Raw genomic sequence first — 20,815 nt, 5'->3', positions numbered from 1 at the left:
TAGATGCAGAAAAAAATTATATTGAATTTGCAACCTGATGGAGGTCAGTATAGATGGACTAATAGAACAAGTCCCACACACTGCTAGAAGCCTAAATATTTTTTCAAAGTTAGATGCAGAAAAAAATTATATTGAATTTGCAACCTGATGGAGGTTAGTATAGATGGACTAATAGACCAAGTCCCACGCACTGCTAGAAGCCTAAATATTTTTTCAGAGCTAGATGCCGAAAAAAATTATATTGAATTTGCAACCTGACGGAGATCAGTATAGATGGACTAATAGAACAAGTCCCACACACTGCTAGAAGCCTAAATATTTATCAGAGCTATATGCAGAAAAAAATTATATTGAATTTTCAACCTGATGGAGGTCAGTATAGATGGACTAATAGAACAAGTCCCACACACTGCAACAAGCTGAAATATTTTTTCAGAGCTAGATGCAGAAAAAAATTTGATTGAATTTGCAACCTGATGGAGGTTAGTATAGATGTACTAATAGAACATATCCCACACACTGCTAGAAGCCTAAATATTTTTTCAAAGCTAGATGCAGAAAAAAATTATATTGAATTTGCAACCTGGTGGAGGTTAGTATAGATGGACTAATAGACCAAGTTCAATACACTGCTGGGAGCCTAAATATTTTTTCAGAGCTAGATGAAGAAAAAAATTAGATTCAATTTGCAACCAGATGGAGGTTAGTATAGATGGACTAATAGAACAATTCCCAAACAATGCTAGAAGCCTAAATATTTTTTCAGAGCTAGATGCAGAAAAAAATTATAATGAATTTGCAACCTGATGGAGGTTAGTATAGATGGACTAATAGAACAAGTCCCACACACTGCTAGAAGACTAAATATTTTTTCAGAGCTAGATGCAGAAAAAAATTATATTGAATTTGCAACCTGATGGAGGTCAGTATAGATGGACTAATAGAACAAATCCCAAACACTGCTAGAAGATTAAATATTTTTTCAGAGCTAGATGCAGAAAAAAATCATATTGAATTTGCAACCTGATGGAGGTCAGTATAGATGGACTAATAGAACAAGTCCCACCAACTGCTAGAAGCCTAATTATTTTTTCAGAGCTAGATGCAGAAAAAATTATATTGAATTTACAACCTGATGGAGGTCAGTATAAATGGACGAATAGAACAAGTCCCACAGACTGCAACAAGCTGAAATATTTTTTCAGAGCTAGATGCAGAAAAAAAATTAGATTGAATTTGCAACCTGATGGAGGTTAGTATAGATGGACTAAAAGACCAAGTCCCACACACTGCTAGAAGCCTAAATATTTTTTCAGAGCTAGATGCCGAAAAAAATTATATTGAATTTGCAACCTGTTGGAGGTCAGTATAGATGGACTAGTATAACAAGTCCCACACACTGCTAGAAGCCTAAATATTTTTTCAGAGCTAGATGCAGAAAAAAATTAATTTTAATTTGCAACCTGGTGGAGGTTAGTATAGATGGACTAATAGACCAAGTCCCACACACTGCTAGAAGCCTAAATATTTTTTCAGAGCTAGATGCAGCAAAAAATTATATAGAATTTGCAACCTGATGGAGATCAGTATAGATGGACTAATAGAACAAGTCCCACACACTGCTAGAAGCCTAAATATTTTTTCAGTGCTAGATGCAGAAAAAAATTATATTGAATTTGCAACCTGATGGAGGTCAGTATAGATGGACTAAAGGAACCAGTCCCACACACTGCTATGAGCTGAAATATTTTTTCAGAGCTAGATGCAGAAAAAAATTAGATTGAATTTGCATCCTGATGGAGGTTACTTTAGATGGACTAATAGAACAGGTCCCACACACTGCTAGAAGCCTAAATATTTTTTCAGAGCCAGAAGCAGAAAAAAATTATATTGAATTTGCAACCAGATGGAGGTTAGTATAGATGGACTAATAGAACATGTCCCACACACTGCTAGAAGCCTAAATATTTTTTCAGCGCTAAATGCAGAAAAAAATTATATTGAGTTTGCAACCTGATAGAGGTCAGTATAGATGGACTAATAGAACAAGTCCCACACACTGCTAGAAGATGAAATATTTTTTCAGAGCTAGATGCAGAAAAAAATTATATTGAATTTGCAACCTGATGGATTTCAGTATAGATGGACTAATAGAACAAGTCCCACACACTGCTAGAAGCCTAAATATTTTTTCAGAGCTAGATGCAGAAAAAAATTTTATTGAATTTTCAACCTGATGGAGGTCAGTATAGATGGACTAATAGAACAAGTCCCACACACTGCAACAAGCTGAAATATTTTTTCAGAGCTAGATGCAGAAAAAAATTAGATTGAATTTGCAACCTGATGGAGGTTAGTATAGATGTACTAATAGAACATATCCCACACACTGCTAGAAGCCTAAATATTTTTTCAAAGCTAGATGCAGAAAAAAATTATATTGAATTTGCAACCTGATGGAGGTTAGTATAGATGGACTAATAGACCAAGTCCCACGCACTGCTAGAAGCCTAAATATTTTTTCAGAGCTAGATGCAGAAAAAAATTACTTTTAATTTGCAACCTGGTGGAGGTTATTATAGATGGACTAATAGACCAAGTCCCACACACTGCTAGAAGCCTAATTATTTTTTCAGAGCTAGATGCCGAAATTTTTTTTATTGAATTTGCAACAAGATGGAGGTCAGTATAGATGGACTAATAGAGCAAGTCCCACACACTGCTAGAAGCCTAAATATTTTTTCAGAGCTAGATGCAGAAAAAAATTATATTGAATTTGCAACCTGATGGAGGTCAGTATAGATGGACTAATAGAACCAGTCCCACACACTGCTATGAGCTGAAATATTTTTTCAGAGCTAGATGCAGAAAAAAATTAGATTGAATTTGCATCCTGATGGAGGTTACTTTAGATGGACTAATAGAACAGGTCCCACACACTGCTAGAAGCCTAAATATTTTTTCAGAGCAAGATGCAGAAAAAAATTATATTGAATTTGCAACCAGATGGAGGTTAGTATAGATGGACTAAAATAACATGTCCCACACACTGCTAGAAGCCTAAATATTTTTTCAGCGCTAGATGCAGAAAAAAATTATATTGAATTTGCAACCTGATGGAAGTCAGTATAGATGGACTAATAGAACAAGTCCCACACACTGCTAGAAGATGAAATATTTTTTCAGAGCTAGATGCAGAAAAAAATTATATTGAATTTGCAACCTGATTGAGGTCAGTATAGATGGCCTAATAGAGCAAGTCCCACACACTGCTAGAAGCCTAAATATTTTTTCAGAGCTAGATGCAGAAAAAAATTATATTGAATTTGCAACCTGATGGAGGTCAGTATAGATGGACGAATAGAACAAGTCCCACACACTGCTAGAAGCCTAAATATTTTTTCAGAGCTAGATGCAGAAAAAAATTACTTTTAATTTGCAACCTGGTGGAGGTTAGTATAGATGGACTAATAGACCAAGTCCCACACACTGCTAGAAGCCTACATATTTTTTCAGAGCTAGATGCAGTAAAAAATTATTTTTAATTTGCAACCTGGTGGAGGTTAGTATAGATGGACTAATAGACCAAGTTCCATACACTGCTAGGAGCCTAAATATTTTTTCAGAGCTAGATGAAGAAAAAAATTAGATTCATTTTGCAACCTGGTGGAGGTTAGTATAGATGGACTAATAGAAGAAGTCCCACACACTGCTAGAAGCCTAAATATTTTTTCAGAGCTAGATGCAGAAAAAAATGATTATGAATTTGCAATCTGATGGAGGTTAGTATAGATGGACTAATAGAACAAGTCCCACACACTGCTAGAGGCCTAAATATTTTTTCAGAGCTAGATGCAGAAAAAAATTATATTGAATTTGCAACCTGATGGAGGTCAGTATAGATGGACTAATAGAACAAGTCCCACACAATGCTAGAAGCCTAATTATTTTTTCAGAGCTAGATGCAGAAAAAATTATATTGAATTTGCAATCTGATGGAGGTCAGTATAGATGGACTAATAGAACAAGTCCCACACACTGCAACAAGCTGAAATATTTTTTCAGAGCTAGATGCAGAAAAAAAATTAGATTGAATTTGCAACCTGATGGAGGTTAGTATAGATGGACTAATAGACCAAGTCCCACAAACTGCTAGAAGCCTAAATATTTTTTCAGAGCTAGGTGCCGAAAAAATTATATTGAATTTGCAACCCGATGGAGGTCAGTATAGATGGACTAATAGAACAAGTCCCACACACTGCTAGAAGCCTAAATATTTTTTCAGAGCTAGATGCCGAAAAAAATTATATTGAACTTGCAACCTGATGGAGGTCAGTATAGATGGACTAATAGAACAAGTCCCACACACTGCTAGAAGCCTAATTATGTTTTTAGAGCTAGATGCAGAAAAAAATTATATTGAATTTGCAACCTGATGGAGGTCAGTATAAATGGACTAATAGAACAAGTCCCACACACTGCTAGAAGCCTAAATATTTTTTCAGAGCTAGATGCCGAAAAAAATTATATTGAACTTGCAACCTGATGGAGGTCAGTATAGATGGACTAATAGAACAAGTCCCACACACTGCTAGAAGCCTAATTATGTTTTTAGAGCTAGATGCAGAAAAAAATTATATTGAATTTGCAAACTGATGGAGGTCAGTATAAATGGACTAATAGAACAATTCCCACACACTGCTAGAAGCCTAAATATTTTTTCAGAGCTAGATGCAGAAAAAAATAACTTTTAATTTGCAACCTGGTGGAGGTTAGTATAGATGGACTAATAGACCAAGTCCCACACACTGCTAGAAGCCTAAATATTTTTTCAGAGCTAGATGAAGAAAAAAATTATATTGAATTTGCAACCTGATGGAGGTCAGTTTAGATGTACTAATAGAACAAGTCCCACACACTGCTAGAAGCCTAAATATTTTTTCAGAGCTAGATGCAGAAAAAAATTATATTGAATTTGAAACCTGAAGGAGGTCAGTATAGATGGACTAATAGAACAAGTCCCACACACTGCTACAAGCTGAAATATTTTTTCAGAGCTAGATGCAGGAAAGAATTTGATTGAATTTGCATCCTGATGGAGGTTACTAAAGATGGACTAATAGAAGAGGTCCCACACACTGTTAGAGGCCTAAATATTTTTTCAGAGTTAGATGCAGAAAAAAATTATATTGAATATGCAATCTGATGGAGGTTAGTATACATGGACTAATAGAACAAGTCCCACACACTGCTAGAAGCCTAAATATTTTTTCATAGCTAGATGCCGAAAAAAATTATATTGAATTTGCAACCTGATAGAGGTCAGTACAGATGGACTAATAGAACAAGTCCCACAAACTGCTAGAAGATGAAATATTTTTTCAGAGCTAGATGCAGAAAAAAATTATATTGAATTTGCAACCTGATGGAGGTCAGTATAGATGGACTAATAGAACAAGTCCCACACAGTGCTAGAAGCCTAAATATTTTTTCAGAGCTAGATGCCGAAAAAAATTATATTGAACTTGCAACCTGATGGAGGTCAGTATAGATGGACTAATAGAACAATTCCCACACACTGCTACAAGCCTAATTATTTTTTCAGAGCTAGATGCAGAAAAAAATTAGATTGAATTTGCATCCTGATGGAGGTTACTTTAGATGGACTAATAGAACAGGTCCCACACACTGCTAGAAGCCTAAATATTTTTTCAGAGCAAGATGCAGAAAAAAATTATATTGAATTTGCAACCAGATGGAGGTTAGTATAGATGGACTAAAATAACATGTCCCACACACTGCTAGAAGCCTAAATATTTTTTCAGCGCTAGATGCAGAAAAAAATTATATTGAATTTGCAACCTGATGGAAGTCAGTATAGATGGACTAATAGAACAAGTCCCACACACTGCTAGAAGATGAAATATTTTTTCAGAGCTAGATGCAGAAAAAAATTATATTGAATTTGCAACCTGATTGAGGTCAGTATAGATGGCCTAATAGAGCAAGTCCCACACACTGCTAGAAGCCTAAATATTTTTTCAGAGCTAGATGCAGAAAAAAATTATATTGAATTTGCAACCTGATGGAGGTCAGTATAGATGGACTAATAGAACAAGTCCCACACAATGCTAGAAGCCTAATTATTTTTTCAGAGCTAGATGCAGAAAAAATTATATTGAATTTGCAATCTGATGGAGGTCAGTATAGATGGACTAATAGAACAAGTCCCACACACTGCAACAAGCTGAAATATTTTTTCAGAGCTAGATGCAGAAAAAAAATTAGATTGAATTTGCAACCTGATGGAGGTTAGTATAGATGGACTAATAGACCAAGTCCCACAAACTGCTAGAAGCCTAAATATTTTTTCAGAGCTAGGTGCCGAAAAAATTATATTGAATTTGCAACCCGATAGAGGTCAGTATAGATGGACTAATAGAACAAGTCCCACACACTGCTAGAAGCCTAAATATTTTTTCAGAGCTAGATGCCGAAAAAAATTATATTGAACTTGCAACCTGATGGAGGTCAGTATAGATGGACTAATAGAACAAGTCCCACACACTGCTAGAAGCCTAATTATGTTTTTAGAGCTAGATGCAGAAAAAAATTATATTGAATTTGCAACCTGATGGAGGTCAGTATAAATGGACTAATAGAACACGTCCCACACACTGCTAGAAGCCTAAATATTTTTTCAGAGCTAGATGCCGAAAAAAATTATATTGAACTTGCAACCTGATGGAGGTCAGTATAGATGGACTAATAGAACAAGTCCCACACACTGCTAGAAGCCTAATTATGTTTTTAGAGCTAGATGCAGAAAAAAATTATATTGAATTTGCAAACTGATGGAGGTCAGTATAGATGGACTAATAGAACAAGTCCCACACACTGCTAGAAGCCTAAATATTTTTTCAGAGCTAGATGCAGAAAAAAATAACTTTTAATTTGCAACCTGGTGGAGGTTAGTATAGATGGACTAATAGACCAAGTCCCACACACTGCTAGAAGCCTAAATATTTTTTCAGAGCTAGATGCAGAAAAAAATTATATTGAATTTGAAACCTGAAGGAGGTCAGTATAGATGGACTAATAGAACAAGTCCCACACACTGCTACAAGCTGAAATATTTTTTCAGAGCTAGATGCAGGAAAGAATTTGATTGAATTTGCATCCTGATGGAGGTTACTAAAGATGGACTAATAGAAGAGGTCCCACACACTGTTAGAGGCCTAAATATTTTTTCAGAGTTAGATGCAGAAAAAAATTATATTGAATATGCAATCTGATGGAGGTTAGTATACATGGACTAATAGAACAAGTCCCACACACTGCTAGAAGCCTAAATATTTTTTCATAGCTAGATGCCGAAAAAAATTATATTGAATTTGCAACCTGATAGAGGTCAGTACAGATGGACTAATAGAACAAGTCCCACAAACTGCTAGAAGATGAAATATTTTTTCAGAGCTAGATGCAGAAAAAAATTATATTGAATTTGCAACCTGATGGAGGTCAGTATAGATGGACTAATAGAACAAGTCCCACACAGTGCTAGAAGCCTAAATATTTTTTCAGAGCTAGATGCCGAAAAAAATTATATTGAACTTGCAACCTGATGGAGGTCAGTATAGATGGACTAATAGAACAATTCCCACACACTGCTACAAGCCTAATTATTTTTTCAGAGCTAGATGCAGAAAAAAATTATATTGAATTTGCAACCTGATGGACGTCAGTATAGATTTACTAATAAAACAAGTCCCACACACTGCTAGAAGCCAAAATATTTTTTCAGAGCTAGATGCAGAAAAAAATTACTTTTAATTTGCAACCTGGTGGAGGTTAGTATAGATGAACTAACAGACCAAGTCCCACACACTGCTAGAAGACTAAATATTTTTTCAGAGCTAGATGCAGAAAAAAATTATATTGAATTTGCAACCTGATGGAGGTCAGTATAGATGGACTAATAGAACAAGTCCCACACACTGCTAGAAGCCTAAATATTTTTTCAGAGCTAGATGCAGAAAAAATTATATTGAATTTGTAACCTGAAGGAGGTCAGAATAGATGGACTAATAGAACAAGTCCCACACACTGCTACAAGCTGAAATATTTTTTCAGAGCTAGATGCAGAAAAAAATTTGATTGAATTTGCATCCTGATGGAGGTTACTAAAGATGGACTAATAGAACAGGTCCCACACACTGCTAGAGGCCTAAATATTTTTTCAGAGCTAGATGCAGAAAAAAATTATATTGAATTTGCAACCTGATGGAGGTTAGTATAGATGGACTAATAGAACAAGTCCCACACACTGCTAGAAGCCTAAATATTTTTTCAGAGCTAGATGCAGAAAAAAAATAGATTGAATTTGCAACCTGATGGAGGTCAGTATAGATGGACTAATAGAACAAGTCCCACACACTGCTAGAATCCTAAATATTTTTTCAGAGCTAGATGCTGAAAAAAATTATATTGAATTTGCAACCTGATGGAGGTCAGTATAGATGGACTAATAGAACAAGTCCCACACACTGCTAGAAGCCTAAATATTTTTTCAGAGCTAGATGCAGAAAAAAATTAGATTGAATTTGCAACCTGATGGAGGTTAGTATAGATGGACTAATAGAACAAGTCCCACACACTGCTTGAAGCCTAAAAATTTTTTCAGAGCTAGATGCAGAAAAAAATTATATTGAATTTGCAACCTGATGGAGGTCAGTATAGATGGACTAATAGAAAAAGTCCCACACACTGCTAGAAGCTGAAATATTTTTTCAGAGCTAGAAGCAGAAAAAAATTATATTGAATTTGCATCCTGATGGAGGTCAGTATAGATGGACTAATAGAACAAGTCCCACACACTGCTACAAGCTGAAATATTTTTTCAGAGCTAGATGCAGGAAAGAATTTGATTGAATTTGCATCCTGATGGAGGTTACTAAAGATGGACTAATAGAAGAGGTCCCACACACTGTTAGAGGCCTAAATATTTTTTCAGAGTTAGATGCAGAAAAAAATTATATTGAATATGCAATCTGATGGAGGTTAGTATACATGGACTAATAGAACAAGTCCCACACACTGCTAGAAGCCTAAATATTTTTTCATAGCTAGATGCCGAAAAAAATTATATTGAATTTGCAACCTGATAGAGGTCAGTACAGATGGACTAATAGAACAAGTCCCACAAACTGCTAGAAGATGAAATATTTTTCAGAGCTAGATGCAGAAAAAAATTATATTGAATTTGCAACCTGATGGAGGTCAGTATAGATGGACTAATAGAACAAGTCCCACACAGTGCTAGAAGCCTAAATATTTTTTCAGAGCTAGATGCCGAAAAAAATTATATTGAACTTGCAACCTGATGGAGGTCAGTATAGATGGACTAATAGAACAATTCCCACACACTGCTACAAGCCTAATTATTTTTTCAGAGCTAGATGCAGAAAAAAATTATATTGAATTTGCAACCTGATGGACGTCAGTATAGATTTACTAATAAAACAAGTCCCACACACTGCTAGAAGCCAAAATATTTTTTCAGAGCTAGATGCAGAAAAAAATTACTTTTAATTTGCAACCTGGTGGAGGTTAGTATAGATGAACTAACAGACCAAGTCCCACACACTGCTAGAAGACTAAATATTTTTTCAGAGCTAGATGCAGAAAAAAATTATATTGAATTTGCAACCTGATGGAGGTCAGTATAGATGGACTAATAGAACAAGTCCCACACACTGCTAGAAGCCTAAATATTTTTTCAGAGCTAGATGCAGAAAAAATTATATTGAATTTGTAACCTGAAGGAGGTCAGTATAGATGGACTAATAGAACAAGTCCCACACACTGCTACAAGCTGAAATATTTTTTCAGAGCTAGATGCAGAAAAAAATTTGATTGAATTTGCATCCTGATGGAGGTTACTAAAGATGGACTAATAGAACAGGTCCCACACACTGCTAGAGACCTAAATATTTTTTCAGAGCTAGATGCAGAAAAAAATTATATTGAATTTGCAACCTGATGGAGGTTAGTATAGATGGACTAATAGAACAAGTCCCACACACTGCTAGAAGCCTAAATATTTTTTCAGAGCTAGATGCAGAAAAAAAATAGATTGAATTTGCAACCTGATGGAGGTCAGTATAGATGGACTAATAGAACAAGTCCCACACACTGCTAGAATCCTAAATATTTTTTCAGAGCTAGATGCTGAAAAAAATTATATTGAATTTGCAACCTGATGGAGGTCAGTATAGATGGACTAATAGAACAAGTCCCACACACTGCTAGAAGCCTAAATATTTTTTCAGAGCTAGATGCAGAAAAAAATTAGATTGAATTTGCAACCTGATGGAGGTTAGTATAGATGGACTAATAGAACAAGTCCCACACACTGCTTGAAGCCTAAAAATTTTTTCAGAGCTAGATGCAGAAAAAAATTATATTGAATTTGCAACCTGATGGAGGTCAGTATAGATGGACTAATAGAAAAAGTCCCACACACTGCTAGAAGCTGAAATATTTTTTCAGAGCTAGATGCAGAAAAAAATTATATTGAATTTGCATCCTGATGGAGGTCAGTATAGATGGACTAATAGAACAAGTCCCACACACTGCTAGAAGCCTAAATATTTTTTCAGAGCTAGATGCAGAAAAAAATAACTTTTAATTTGCAACCTGGTGGAGGTTAGTATAGATGGACTAATAGACCAAGTCCCACACACTGCTAAAAGCCTAAATATTTTTTCAGAGCTAGATGCAGAAAAAAATTATATTGAATTTGCAACCTGATGGAGTTCAGTATAGATGGACTAATAGAACAAGTCCCACACACTGCTAGAAGCCTAAATATTTTTTCAGAGCTAGATGCAGAAAAAAATTATATTGAATTTGAAACCTGAAGGAGGTCAGTATAGATGGACTAATAGAACAAGTCCCACACACTGCTACAAGCTGAAATATTTTTTCAGAGCTAGATGCAGGAAAGAATTTGATTGAATTTGCATCCTGATGGAGGTTACTAAAGATGGACTAATAGAAGAGGTCCCACACACTGCTAGAGGCCTAAATATTTTTTCAGAGTTAGATGCAGAAAAAAATTATATTGAATTTGCAATCTGATGGAGGTTAGTATAGATGGACTAATAGAACAAGTCCCACACACTGCTAGAAGCCTAAATATTTTTTCAGAGCTAGATGCCGAAAAAAATTATATTGAATTTGCAACCTGATGGAGGTCAGTACAGATGGACTAATAGAACAAGTCCCACAAACTGCTAGAAGATGAAATATTTTTTCAGAGCTAGATGCAGAAAAAAATTATATTGAATTTGCAACCTGATGGAGGTCAGTATAGATGGACTAATAGAACAAGTCCCACAAAGTGCTAGAAGCCTAAATATTTTTTCAGAGCTAGATGCCGAAAAAAATTATATTGAACTTGCAACCTGATGGAGGTCAGTATAGATGGACTAATAGAACAATTCCCACACACTGCTAGAAGCCTAATTATTTTTTCAGAGCAAGATGCAGAAAAAAATTATATTGATTTGCAACCTGATGGAGGTCAGTATAGATTTACTAATATAACAAGTCCCACACACTGCTAGAAGCCAAAATATTTTTTCAGAGCTAGATGCAGAAAAAAATTACTTTTAATTTGCAACCTGGTGGAGGTTAGTATAGATGAACTAATAGACCAAGTCCCACACACTGCTAGAAGACTAAATATTTTTTCAGAGCTAGATGCAGAAAAAAATTATATTGAATTTGCAACCTGATGGAGGTCAGTATAGATGGACTAATAGAACAAGTCCCACACACTGCTAGAAGCCTAAATATTTTTTCAGAGCTAGATGCAGAAAAAATTATATTGAATTTGTAACCTGAAGGAGGTCAGTATAGATGGACTAATAGAACAAGTCCCACACACTGCTACAAGCTGAAATATTTTTTCAGAGCTAGATGCAGAAAAAAATTTGATTGAATTTGCATCCTGATGGAGGTTACTAAAGATGGACTAATAGAACAGGTCCCACACACTGCTAGAGGCCTAAATATTTTTTCAGAGCTAGATGCAGAAAAAAATTATATTGAATTTGCAACCTGATGGAGGTTAGTATAGATGGACTAATAGAACAAGTCCCACACACTGCTAGAAGCCTAAATATTTTTTCAGAGCTATATGCAGAAAAAAAATAGATTGAATTTGCAACCTGATGGAGGTCAGTATAGATGGACTAATAGAACAAGTCCCACACACTGCTAGAATCCTAAATATTTTTTCAGAGCTAGATGCTGAAAAAAATTATATTGAATTTGCAACCTGATGGAGGTCAGTATAGATGGACTAATAGAACAAGTCCCACACACTGCTAGAAGCCTAAATATTTTTTCAGAGCTAGATGCAGAAAAAAATTAGATTGAATTTGCAACCTGATGGAGGTTAGTATAGATGGACTAATAGAACAAGTCCCACACACTGCTAGAAGCCTAAAAATTTTTTCAGAGCTAGATGCAGAAAAAAATTATATTGAATTTGCAACCTGATGGAGGTCAGTATAGATGGACTAACATAAAAAGTCCCACACACTGCTAGAAGCTGAAATATTTTTTCAGAGCTAGATGCAGAAAAAAATTATATTGAATTTGCATCCTGATGGAGGTCAGTATAGATGGACTAATAGACCAAGTCCCACACACTGCTAAAAGCCTAAATATTTTTTCAGAGCTAGATGCAGAAAAAAATTATATTGAATTTGAAACCTGATGGAGTTCAGTATAGATGGACTAATAGAACAAGTCCCACACACTGCTAGAAGCCTAAATATTTTTTCAGAGCTAGATGCAGAAAAAAATTATATTGAATTTGAAACCTGAAGGAGGTCAGTATAGATGGACTAATAGAACAAGTCCCACACACTGCTACAAGCTGAAATATTTTTTCAGAGCTAGATGCAGGAAAGAATTTGATTGAATTTGCATCCTGATGGAGGTTACTAAAGATGGACTAATAGAAGAGGTCCCACACACTGCTAGAGGCCTAAATATTTTTTCAGAGTTAGATGCAGAATAAAATTATATTGAATTTGCAATCTGATGGAGGTTAGTATAGATGGACTAATAGAACAAGTCCCACACACTGCTAGAAGCCTAAATATTTTTTCAGAGCTAGATGCCGAAAAAAATTATATTGAATTTGCAACCTGATGGAGGTCAGTACAGATGGACTAATAGAACATGTCCCACAAACTGCTAGAAGATGAAATATTTTTTCAGAGCTAGATGCAGAAAAAAATTATATTGAATTTGCAACCTGATGGAGGTCAGTATAGATGGACTAATAGAACAAGTCCCACAAAGTGCTAGAAGCCTAAATATTTTTTCAGAGCTAGATGCCGAAAAAAATTATATTGAACTTGCAACCTGATGGAGGTCAGTATAGATGGACTAATAGAACAATTCCCACACACTGCTAGAAGCCTAATTATTTTTTCAGAGCAAGATGCAGAAAAAAATTATATTGATTTGCAACCTGATGGAGGTCAGTATAGATTTACTAATATAACAAGTCCCACACACTGCTAGAAGCCAAAATATTTTTTCAGAGCTAGATGCAGAAAAAAATTATATTGAATTTGCAACCTGATGGAGGTCAGTATAGATGGACTAATAGAACAAGTCCCACACACTGCTAGAAGCCTAAATATTTTTTCAGAGCTAGATGCAGAAAAAATTATATTGAATTTGTAACCTGAAGGAGGTCAGTATAGATGGACTAATAGAACAAGTCCCACACACTGCTACAAGCTGAAATATTTTTTCAGAGCTAGATGCAGAAAAAAATTTGATTGAATTTGCATCCTGATGGAGGTTACTAAAGATGGACTAATAGAACAGGTCCCACACACTGCTAGAGGCCTAAATATTTTTTCAGAGCTAGATGCAGAAAAAAATTATATTGAATTTGCAACCTGATGGAGGTTAGTATACATGGACTAATAGAACAAGTCCCACACACTGCTAGAAGCCTAAATATTTTTTCAGAGCTAGATGCAGAAAAAAAATAGATTGAATTTGCAACCTGATGGAGGTCAGTATAGATGGACTAATAGAACAAGTACCACACACTGCTAGAATCCTAAATATTTTTTCAGAGCTAGATGCTGAAAAAAATTATATTGAATTTGCAACCTGATGGAGGTCAGTATAGATGGACTAATAGAACAAGTCCCACACACTGCTAGAAGCCTAAATATTTTTTCAGAGCTAGATGCAGAAAAAAATTAGATTGAATTTGCAACCTGATGGAGGTTAGTATAGATGGACTAATAGAACAAGTCCCACACACTGCTAGAAGCCTAAAAATTTTTTCAGAGCTAGATGCAGAAAAAAAATAGATTGAATTTGCAACCTGATGGAGGTCAGTATAGATGGAGTAATAGAACAAGTCCCACACACTGCTAGAATCCTAAATATTTTTTCAGAGCTAGATGCTGAAAAAAATTATATTGAATTTGCAACCTGATGGAGGTCAGTATAGATGGACTAATAGAAAAAGTCCCACACACTGCTAGAAGCTGAAATATTTTTTCAGAGCTAGATGCAGAAAAAAAATATATTGAATTTGCATCCTGATGGAGGTCAGTATAGATGGACTAATAGAACAAGTCCCACACACTGCTAGAAGCCTAAATATTTTTTCAGAGCTAGATGCAGAAAAAAATAACTTTTAATTTGCAACCTGGTGGAGGTTAGTATAGATGGACTAATAGACCAAGTCCCACACACTGCTAGTAGCCTAAATATTTTTTCAGAGCTAGATGCAGAAAAAAATTATATTGAATTTGCAACCTGATGGAGGTCAGTATAGATGGACTAATAGAACAAGTCCCACACACTGCTAGAAGCCTATATATTTTTTCAGAGCCAGATGCAGAAAAAAATTATATTGAATTTGAAACCTGAAGGAGGTCAGTATAGATGGACTTATAGAACCAGTCCCACACACTGCTACAAGCTGAAATATTTTTTCAGAGCTAGATGCAGGAAAGAATTTGATTGAATTTGCATCCTGATGGAGGTTACTAAAGATGGACTAATAGAAGAGGTCCCACACACTGCTAGAGGCCTAAATATTTTTTCAGAGTTAGATGCAGAAAAAAATTATATTGAATTTGCAACCTGATGGAGGTTAGTATAGATGGACTAATAGAACAAGTCCCACACACTGCTAGAAGCCTAATTATTTTTTCAGAGCTAGATGCAGAAAAAAATTATATTGAATTTGCAACCTGATGGAGGTCAGTATAGATTTACTAATAGAACAAGTCCCACACACTGCTAGAAGCCAAAATATTTTTTCAGAGCTAGATGCAGAAAAAAATTACTTTTAATTTGCAACCTGGTGGAGGTTAGTATAGATGAACTAATAGACCAAGTCCCACACACTGCTAGAAGACTAAATATTTTTTCAGAGCTAGATGCAGAAAAAAATTATATTGAATTTGCAACCTGATGGAGGTCAGTATAGATGGACTAATAGAACAAGTCCCACACACTGCTAGAAGCCTAAATATTTTTTCAGAGCTAGATGCAGAAAAAATTATATTGAATTTGTAACCTGAAGGAGGTCAGTATAGATGGACTAATAGAACAAGTCCCACACACTGCTACAAGCTGAAATATTTTTTCAGAGCTAGATGCAGAAAAAAAATTTGATTGAATTTGCATCCTGATGGAGGTTACTAAAGATGGACTAATAGAACAGGTCCCACACACTGCTAGAGGCCTAAATATTTTTTCAGAGCTAGATGCAGAAAAAAATTATATTGAATTTGAAACCTGATGGAGGTTAGTATAGATGGACTAATAGAACAAGTCCCACACACTGCTAGAAGCCTAAATATTTTTTCAGAGCTAGATGCAGAAAAAAAATAGATTGAATTTGCAACCTGATTGAGGTTAGTATAGATGGACTAATAGAACAAGTCCCACACACTGCTAGAAGCCTAAAAATTTTTTCAGAGCTAGATGCAGAAAAAAATTATATTGAATTTGCAACCTGATGGAGGTCAGTATAGATGGACTAATAGAAAAAGTCCCACACACTGCTAGAAGCTGAAATATTTTTTCAGAGCTAGATGCAGAAAAAAATTATATTGAATTTGCATCCTGATGGAGGTCAGTATAGATGGACTAATAGAACAAGTTCCACACACTGCTAGAAGCCTTAATATTTTTTCAGACCTAGATGCAGAAAAAAATTATATTGAATTTGCAACCTAATGGAGGTCAGTATAGATGGACTAATAGAACAAATCCCAAAAACTGCTAGAAGATGAAATATTTTTTCAGAGCTAGATGCAGAAAAAAATTACTTTTAATTTGCATCCTGGTGGAGGTTAGTATAGATGGACTAATAGACCAAGTCCCACACACTGCTAGAAGCCTAAATATTTTTTCAGAGCTAGATGCAGAAAAAAATTATATTGAATTTGCAACCTGATGGAGGTCAGTATAGATGGACTAATAGAACAAGTCCCACACACTGCTAGAAGCCTAAATATTTTTTCAGAGCTAGATGCAGAAAAAAATTATATTGAATTTGAAATCTGAAGGAGGTCAGTATAGATGGACTAATAGAACAAGTCCCACACACTTCTACAAGCTGAAATATTTTTTCAGAGCTAGATGCAGGAAAAAATTTGATTGAATTTGCATCCTGATGGAGGTTACTAAAGATGGACTAATAGAAGAGGTCCCACACACTGCTAGAGGCCTAAATATTTTTTCAGAGTTAGATGCAGAAAAAAATTATATTGAATTTGCAACCTGATGGAGGTCAGTACAGATGGACTAATAGAACAAGTCCCACACACTGCTAGAAGATGAAATATTTTTTCAGAGCTAGATGCAGAAAAAAATTATATTGAATTTGCAACCTGATGGAGGTCAGTATAGATGGACTAATAGAACAAGTCCCACACATTGCTAGAAGCCTAAACATTTTTTCAGAGCTAGATGCCGAAAAAAATTATATTGAACTTGCAACCTGATGAAGGCCAGTATAGATGGACTAATAGAACAAGTCCCACACACTGCTAGAAGCCTAATTATTTTTTCAGAGCTAGATGCAGAAAAAAATTATATTGAATTTGCAATCTGATGGAGGTCAGTATAGATGGACTAATATAACAAGTCCCACACACTGCTAGAAGCCTAAATACTTTTTCAGAGCTAGATGCAGAAAAAAATTACTTTTAATTTGCAACCTGGTGGAGGTTAGTAAAGATGGACTAATAGACCAAGTCCCACACACTGCTAGAAGCCTAAATATTTTTTCAGAGCTAGATGAAGAAAAAAATTATATTGAATTTGCAACCTGATGGAGGTCAGTATAGATGGACTAATAGAACAAGTCCCACACACTGCTAGAAGCCTAAATATTTTTTCAGAGCTAGATGCAGAAAAAATTATATTGAATTTGAAACCTGAAGGAGGTCAGTATAGATGGACTAATAGAGCAAGTCCCACACACTGCTACAAGCTGAAATATTTTTTCAGAGCTAGATGCAGAAAAAAATTTGATTGAATTTGCATCCTGATGGAGGTTACTAAAGATGGACTAATAGAACAGGTCCCACACACTGCTAGAGGCCTAAATATTTTTTCAGAGCTAGATGCAGAAAAAAATTATATTGAATTTGCAACCTGATGGAGATTAGTATAGATGGACTAATAGAACAATTCCCACACACTGCTAGAAGCCTAAATATTTTTCAGAGCTAGTTGCAGAAAAAAATTAGATTGAATTTGCAACCTGATGGAGGTCAGTATAGATGGACTAATAGAACAAGTCCCACACACTGCTAGAATCCTAAATAGTTTTTCAGAGCTAGATGCTGAAAAAAATTATATTGAATTTGAAACCTGATGGAGGTCAGTATAGAGGGACTAATAGAACAAGTCCCATACACTGCAACAAGCTGAAATATTTTTTAAGAGCTAGATGCAGAAAAAAATTAGTTTGAATTTGCAACCTGATGGAGGTTAGTATAGATGTACTAATAGAACATGTCCCACACACTGCTAGAAGCCTAAATATTTTTTCAGAGCTAAATGCAGAAAAAAATTATATTGAATTTGCAACCTGATGGAGGTCAGTATAGATGGACTAATAGAACAAGTCCCACACACTGCTAGAATTCTAAATATTTTTTCAGAGCTAGATGCAGAAAAAAATTAGATTGAATTTGCAACCTGATGGAGGTTAGTATAGATGGACTAATAGAACAAGTCCCACACACTGCTAGAAGCCTAAATATTTTTTCAGAGCTAGATGCAGAAAAAAATTATATTGAATTTGCAACCTGATGAAGGTCAGTATAGATGGACTAATAGAACAAGTCCCACACACTGCTAGAAGCCTAAATATTTTTTCAGAGCTAGATGCAGAAAAAATTATATTGAATTTGAAACCTGAAGGAGGTCAGTATAGATGGACTAATAGAACAAGTCCCACACACTGCTACAAGCTGAAATATTTTTTCAGAGCTAGATGCAGAAAAAAATTTGATTGAATTTGCATCCTGATGGAGGTTACTAAAGATGGACTAATACAGTCATATGAAAAAGTTTGGGCACCCCTATTAATCTTAAGCTTAATGTTCTATAAAAATTGGTGTTTTTGCAACAGCTATTTCAGTTTGATATATGTAATAACTGTTGGATACAGTAATGTTTCTGCCTTGAAATGAGGTTCATTGTACTAACAGAAAATGTGCAATCTGCATTCAAACAAAATTTGACAGGTGCATAAGTATGGGCACCTCACCAGAAAAGTGACATTAATAGTTAGTAGATCCTCCTTTTGCAAAAATAACAGCCTCTAGTCGCTTCCTGTAGCTTTTAATGAGTTCCTGGATCCTGGATGAAGGTATTTTTGACCATTCCTCTTTACAAAACAATTCCAGTTCATTTAAGTTTGATGGTCGCCGAGCATGGACAGCCCTCTTCAAATGATCCCACAGATGTTCAATGATATTCAGGTCTGGGGACTGGGATGGCCATTCCAGAACATTGTAGTTGTTCCTCTGCATGAATGCCTGAGTAGATTTGGAGCGGTGTTTTGGATCATTGTCTTGCTGAAAGATCCATCCACTTTGTAACTTCATATTTATCACTGATTCTTGAACACTATTGTCAAGAATCTGCTGATACTGAGTGGAATCCATGCATCCCTCAACTTTAACCAGATTCCCAGTGCCAGCATTGACCACACAGCCCCAAAGCATGATGGAACCTCCACCAAATTTTACTGTGGGTAGCAAGTGTTTTTCTTGGAATGCTGTGTTTTTTTGCCACCATGCATAACGCCTTTTTGTATGACCAAATAACTCAATCTTGATTTCATCAGTCCACAGGACCTTCTTCCAAAAAGAAATTGGCTTCTCCAAATGTGCTTTTGCATACCTCAGCCAACTCTGTTTGTGGCGTGCTTGCAGAAACGGCTTCTTTCGCATCACTCTCCCATACAGCTTCTCCTTGTGCAAAGTGCCTTGTATAGTTGACCGATGCACAGTGACACCATCTGCAGCAAGTTGATGCTGCAGCTCTCTGGAGGTGGTCTGAGGATTGTCCTTGACTGATCTCACCATTCTTCTTCTCTGCCTTTCTGATGTTTTTCTTGGCCTGCCACTTCTGGCCTTAACAAGAACTGTCCCTGTGTTCTTCCATTTCCTTACTATGTTCCTCACAGTGGAAACTGACAGGTTAAATCTCTGAGACAGCTTTTTGTATGCTTCCCCTGAACAACTATGTTGAATAATCTTTGTTTTCAGATCATTTGACAGTTGTTTTGAGGAGCACATGATGCCACTCTTCAGAGGAGATTCAAACAGGAGAACAACTTGCAAGTGGCCACTTTAAGTAGCTTTTCTCATGATTGCATACACCTGGCTATAAAGTTCAAAGCTCCATGAGTTTACAAAACCAAAAAAAGTGCTTTAGTAAGTCAGTAAAAAGTAGGTAGGAGTATTTAAAACAAGAAAATGATAAGGGTGCCCATACTTATGCACCTTTCAAATTTTGTTTGAATGCAGATTGCACATTTTCTGTTAGTACAATAAACCTCATTTCAAGGCAGAAACATTACTGTGTCCAACAGTTATTACATATATCAAACTGAAATAGCTGTTGCAAAAACACCAATTTTTATAAAACATTAAGCTTAAGATTAATAGGGGTGCCCAAACTTTTTCATATGACTGTAGAACAGGTCCCACACATTGCTAGAGGCCTAAATATTTTTTCAGAGCTAGATGCAGAAAAAAATTATATTGAATTTGCAACCTGATGGAGGTTAGTATAGATGGACTAATAGAACAATTCCCACACACTGCTAGAAGCCTAAATATTTTTTCAGAGCTAGTTGCAGAAAAAAATTAGATTGAATTTGCAACCTGATGGAGGTCAGTATAGATGGACTAATAGAACAAGTCCCACACACTGCTGGAATCCTAAATAGTTTTTCAGAGCTAGATGCTGAAAAAAATTATATTGAATTTGAAACCTGATGGAGGTCAGTATAGAGGGACTAATAGAACAAGTCCCATACACTGCAACAAGCTGAAATATTTTTTAAGAGCTAGATGCAGAAAAAAATTAGTTTGAATTTGCAACCTGATGGAGGTTAGTATAGATGTACTAATATAACATGTCCCACACACTGCTAGAAGCCTAAATATTTTTTCAGAGCTAGATGCAGAAAAAAATTATATTGAATTTGCAAACT

Source organism: Phyllobates terribilis, unplaced genomic scaffold (assembly GCF_046119375.1).
Source record: "Phyllobates terribilis strain yellow unplaced genomic scaffold, ASM4611937v1 Scaffold_2__4_contigs__length_985480577, whole genome shotgun sequence".
NCBI classification, from domain to species: domain Eukaryota; kingdom Metazoa; phylum Chordata; class Amphibia; order Anura; family Dendrobatidae; genus Phyllobates; species Phyllobates terribilis.
The sequence above is the reverse complement of the archived record's forward strand: the minus strand, read 5'-3'. Positions refer to the sequence as shown.